We start from the raw sequence: 6,297 nt of genomic DNA on the forward strand, positions 1-6,297 counted from the left end.
TACATAGTCAAAGTCAGTAGTTCTCCAATGTGAGCACGTGTCAGACTCAGCTGGAGGTCTTGTGAAAACTGGGTCGCACCCCCAGAATTTCTGATTAGCAGTTCTGAGCTGGGGCCCAAGAATCTAAATTTCTTACAAGTTCCCAGATGCTGCTGCTGCTGCTGGCCCAGGGACCACACTTTGGGAACCACAGCCCTAAAGGTAAGTATTCCTCTTGGTGAGTATCAGCCTTCCCAGGTATGGAATCTCCACACACGGCCTCTTGTAGCGCTGAGCTTACATGGTGGAGCTGGTGAGTCCAGATGCAGGACACGCAGCGCAGCCGGACCTAATTTGTGGACAGGCGTTGTGCTTCTGAGTACGGACAGCGGCCGCGGCTGTGAGTGAATCTCAGAGCGAAATTCACAGCCCAGCCCCGGCGTGAGGACAGGCAGCTCGGTCTGTCGGGGTCGGCTTCCAGGGTCAGAGAGCCGCTTCCATCTGTGAAGGTTCCGTGGCAAGAGCAACATTTATTCCAGGTCATTCAGTTTCTACTTAACGGAATGTCCCGAAGGGGGAGTAAGCTGGCTGTGAACTTTCCAGAGGATCTGCCTTACTTACATATTCAGTGTGGAAGAGTAGGTATCAGCGCTGCATCAATTATGGGTACGTACTTTTTTTTTTTTTTTTGCGAGGAAGATTAGTCCTAAGCTAACATCTGTTGCCAATCCTCCTCTTTTTTTGCTGAGGAAGATTGGCCCTGGGCCAACATCCGTGCCGGTCTTCCTCTACTTTTTATGGGACACCGCCACAGCATGGCTTGACAAGCGGTGCATCAGTGGGCACCCGGATCCGAACCTGGGAACCCCAGGCCTCCGTAGCGGTGCGCATGCACTTAACCACTACGCCACCCAGCTGGTCCCTGGGTAACATACTTTAGTGGAGAGTTTGTGGTTTTCAGAGTTAAAAGACTAGAGTTTTATGTATTAGTTCCACCACTTACCAGCCATGTGGCTTACAGGCGTCATTTTACCTCTTCAAGCCTTATTGTGTGAAAAAGGGATACTCAAAATCAATGGCATTGGCAGGAGGGCTGGCAATCATGTCTATATGAAGCTCACACTGAAGGGTACCTTCACTGAGGTGAACCTCCAGAGGTCTAAGATCGTGAGCAAGAAAGCAAGTGTGGTGGGTGTGCAGCCTCGCCTGGGTCTCCATTATTCCTGCTCTGTGCTGGGCCTTTTGGGCACTGCTTAGCACAACGACCTAAGCCGAGGAGGCCCCCACACAGCATGCAGCTTGCACAAGTAAGTTGTGAGGCAGTCCATGCATCATGTATCCTGAAACATCTTTATAATCCAATCACAAGGGCATGCTCTCCTGGGAAAGAGAAATCAACACACCTCCGCAAAACAAACAAACACACAAAAAACAAAAGCTACCACTATTCGTGGTTTCTTCTTTAATAATTCCACATTCATCAACAACCATCTATTACCTTTTTCTGACAAATGGGTCAGGTCCACAACTTTATCAACATGACTTTTCATCACCTCTCAGGCAACTCAGTTCTCATAAAGTTCATTTTTACCCTGGTAAATGGAAAGCATTCAATAAGTAGTAATTTTTAGTTTTTATTATTATGAGAATATAAAGAAAAGAACATGACAATCACCCCCCCTTCTCTAGGAGTTCTCTCTAAATCAGTCCACACACAGTACACTGACTTTACCTCTTCAAGCAAAACAACTCTGAAATACTATCTGAAAATGTCAGGGCATTGGACACACTGGGAAAATAAATGTCAGGGGCCCAAGGACTGGAAGACATAGCAGAGAATGACTCATTGCTCGAAATGTTATGATTGGGGAACATGGGCTACATATAGGATTTCTTCCTTAAATGCCATCTGCCACCATAAAGAGGTAAAAGAGTGGGAACTAAATGAGGAAAGTCCCAACATTTTCTTTGTAAGAGTAGTGAATTAGTCAAGTTTCTCCAGAGAAACAGGACCAATAGGATTGACTGATCCATCGATTGATTCTAAGGAATTGGCTTGTGTGATCATGGAGGCTGAGAAGTCCTGAGATCTGCAGTCAGCAACTTGTAAATCCAGGAGAGCTGATAGTGCAGTTCCAATCTGAGTCCGAGTCTGAGGTCAGGAGAAGAGGGATGTCCCAGCTCAAAGACAGGCAGGCAGAGAGAGCAAATTCTCTCTTCGTCAGCCTTTTGTACTATTGGGGACTTAGAGAATTAGATGGGGCCCACCCACACCGGGGAGGGCCCGCTGCTTTATTCAGTCCACCAATTCAAATGTTTGTCTCATCCAGAAACACCCTCACAGACACACCCAGGAAAATGTTTAATCAAATATCTGGGCACCCTGTGGCCTAGTCAAGTTGACACCAAAAATTAACCACTAGAAGTAGGAAGCCTCTCCTCAGCCATTCAGTTTGGCCAACTAAAGGGAAGTAAAAGACACGTCTTCTGAGACACGGGGCTTCACTGAAAGCCAGAGAGAGAGTCTACTAGCATGGAGTATCCATTCCCTTGGAACAAAATGAAGTCTGTATTAGTTATCTATTTCTGAATAACAAATTACCCAAGAACTTAGCAGATTAAGGCAACCATAAACATTTATTATCTCACAATTTCTGTGGGTCAGGAATCCAGGAAAGCTTAGCCGAGTTCAGAGTCTCTCATAGAGTTGCAGTCATCCGAAGGCTTGAATGTGGCTGGAGGATTCTCTCTCTAGATGACTTTCTCATATGGGTGTAGGCAGGAATTCTCAATTCCTCGCCATGTGGTCCTCTCCATAGGGCTGCTTGATTGTCCTCATGTGATCTGGACTCGCCCAGAGCCAGCAGTTCAAGTCAACAAGACAGAAGATGCAAAATATTTTGTCTTAGAAGTCACGTCCTGCAATATCCTATTGGTTACATATGTCAGCCCTATTTGACTATTCAGTGCAATGGGATACTACAGGGACATGTTACCAGCAGGTGGGGATAATTGGGGCCTGTCTTGGAGACTGACTACCACAGTTAGGAGAATTATTCCTGAGAAAACAGAGCAAAAATTAATCAACCTGTTAGAACACCTTATGCTCCAGCTCTATCTAATGCTTCCACAAATAATGGTCCACAAAGAACTATCTCCATGTACATACAAGTAAAAACTAAAAGTCAGCCAGCCCAACAAATATGCTATGATACTATGTATGTGTAATTGGTATCCTAGAAGGAAAACAGAAAGAATGGACAAAAAATATTTGAACAGATAACATAAGAATTTCCAAAATAAAAGAAAGGCAAAAACTATAGGTCTAAAACAAATCTCAAAGAATACTAAGGATAAAGTACAAAGAAAAATGCAACTAGGCACATTATAGTCACACTGTTGAAAACCAAAGATGAAAAGAAAATCTTGTATGTAGCTGGAGTGAAGCAGAATTACATACAGAGGAATGAAGATAAAAATTACCGACTTCTCCTCTGAAAGAATGCAAACAAGATCGCAGTGGAGGAACATTTTTAAATTACTGCAAGAAAAAAAGTCAATCCAGAATTCTATACTCAGCAGAAATAATATGCAAAAATGAACATGAAATAAGGACTTTTCCCCCAAATGATCAAAAACTAAGCGAATTTATTATACTACAAGAAATGGTAAAGAAAGTTATTCAGGCAAAAGGGAATATGATAGATGGAAATTTAGATCTATACAAAGAAATGAAGAGTGTTGGAAATAGTAAAAATGAAGGTAAATATGAGACATGTTTTCTTGTTTTTAATCACTTTAAAAGCTAATTAACTGTGTAAAGTAAAAATACTAACAAAATATAGTTTCTGAATGTAATTCAACAAAGATTGAAATGAATGATAAAAAAGGTAAGTAATCTTCACCCTCCTCTTGCCAGGCATCCTCATGAGAGCGACATCATCTTTAAACCCCACATGGCAATCTCTGACACACTGCCATGAAGCCCAGGGAAGACAGGGCGACATGGAAGTCCAGCTACTTCCTTAAGCTCATCCAACTTCTGGATGATTATCCTAAATGCATCATTGTGGGAACACACAACGTGGGCTCCAAGCAGATGCAGCAGGTCCGCGCATCCCTCTGTGGGAAGGCTGTGGTGCTGATGGGCGAGACCCCCATGATGCGCAAGGCTACCCAAGGGCATCTGGAAAACAACCCAGCTCTGGAGAAACTGTTGCCTCATATCCGGGGGAATGTGGGCTTTGTGTTCACCAAGGAGGACCTCACTGAGATCAGCGATGTGCCGCTGGCCAATAAGGTGCCAGCTGCTGCCCATGCTGGTGCCATTGCTCCTTGAGAAGTCACTGTACCAGCCCAGTACACTGGTCTGGAGCCCAAGAAGACCTCCCTCTTCCAGGCTTTAGGCACCACCACTAAAATCTCCAGAGGTGCCATTGAAATCCTGAGTGACGTGCAGCTGGTTAAGACTGGAGACAGGGTGGGAGCCAGCGAAGCCACACTGCTGAACACGCCGACCATGTCCCCCTTCTCCTTTGGGCTGATCACCCAGCAGGCGTTGAGGATGGCAGCATCTACAACCTGCAAGTGCTTGACATCCCAGAGGAAACTCTGCATTCTCACTTCCTGGAGGGTGTCTGCTGTGTTGCCAGCATGTGCGTGCAGATTGGTTACCCGACTGTTACAGCAGTACCCCATTCTATCATCAGTGGGTACAAGCGGGCCCTGGCTGTGTCTGTGGAGACTGATTACAACTTTCCAGGTGCTGCAAAGGTCAAGGCCTTCTTGGCTGATCCGTCTGCATTTGTGGCTGCCGCCCCCGTGGCCGCTCCTGCTGCCGCCCCAGCCCCAGCCAAGGTAGAAGCAAAGGAGGAGTCAGATGAGGATAGAGGATTTGGTCTCTGACTAATCACCAAAAATCAATCAACTCAGCCAGCTTTATTTGTGAAACAAAGAAATAAAGGCTTACTTCTCAAAAAAAAAAAAAAAAAAAAGATAAGCAATCTTCAATGTTTTGGAACCTTAAAATTACGCATGTAAATAATTGAGGAGTCGAAGAAATTCTGAGAACAATCAAAGTTAAAGAATATATTTAGATCTGAATAACAATGACAACACTACATATTTAAGCTGAGGAAGACAGCTAAAATGGTACTTTAGAGGGAAATTAACAGCTTTCAATGTGTAGAAAATAGTTTTGAAAATTGTTGAGCAAAGCATACAACTTGAGTCCCCAAAGTAAAATAAAAAGAAAGGTAAACTCCCAAAAGTAAAAGAAATAAAATAATAAAGGTAGCATAAATTAATGAAATAGAAAACAAACAAAAACAATGGACAGGGTCAATAAAAACAAAAGCTAAAATGAACAGTTTTGTATCCTGTTGCCAGAAGTGGGAACTGGTGCAACCAGTTGGGATGATAGAAATGTAACAAATGTGCATGTCCTAAGCCCCGGCAATCCCACTTGTAGCTAGCTGCTCTATGAACCTCTAGGTTATGTGAAGAAGATACATGTGTAAGGATGCTCTTGGGAACTTTGTGTCCTGGCAAAAGCATGATGGAGGAGGGGGAGGGGGAGAAGAACTGCAGGAGAGACACAAATAAACAAACTGCTTTTTTTCAGATAAAGAAATTTTATACAGCAATTAAATTAAACTAGACCTATAAATAGATGGAAATGTAAAAGGGCTAGTGCGTTGTGAATAACAATTAGAAGAAAAAAATACATATGTGTCACTTACATAAAACATAAAACTACAAAGCAGTGGAATATACTGTTTCTAAATTTTTGTAAGTGTAATAGAAGTAAAGAGACATGCATGGAAATGAAACATCAACTTTAGAATAGCGGTAATCTCGGAGTCTGGAGGGAGACTAAAAGGCTTGGGAGCTTCATGTTTATCCTTAATGTTTTATTTATGTTTTACAGAGATTTAAGGCAAACTGGTAAATGTTTGCATTCTCTAAATATACGTGGCAATCACTAACACGTGGCAGGTGTTACATTCTTTTCTATACACTCAGTGTGTTTGAAATATTTCTTCATTGTGGTAGGCTGAATAATGCCTCCCCCAAAGATGTCCTTGTTCTAATCCCTGGAACTTGTGAATATGTTACCTTAGATGGTAAAAGAGACTTTGCAGATGTGATTAAATCAAGAATCTTTAGATGGAAAGATGATCCTGTTATCCAGGGGGGACCACTGTAATTACAAGTGTTCTTCTAAGGAAAGTGGAAGGCAAGAGGGTCAGAATCAGCACAGGAGATGTGACCACAGAGGCAGACGTCACGATACTGCTAGGCCATGAGTCAAGCCAT

General features: G+C 43.2%; 1 pseudogene; it reads left to right on the forward strand.

Annotated features, from left to right (window-relative positions):
• Positions 1-3,958: 3,958 nt before the first annotated feature.
• Positions 3,959-4,884, forward strand: LOC131416775 (large ribosomal subunit protein uL10-like; annotated as a pseudogene).
• Positions 4,885-6,297: the final 1,413 nt, after the last annotated feature.

This window comes from Diceros bicornis, chromosome 18 (genome assembly GCF_020826845.1).
Source record: "Diceros bicornis minor isolate mBicDic1 chromosome 18, mDicBic1.mat.cur, whole genome shotgun sequence".
Lineage (NCBI taxonomy): Eukaryota > Metazoa > Chordata > Mammalia > Perissodactyla > Rhinocerotidae > Diceros > Diceros bicornis.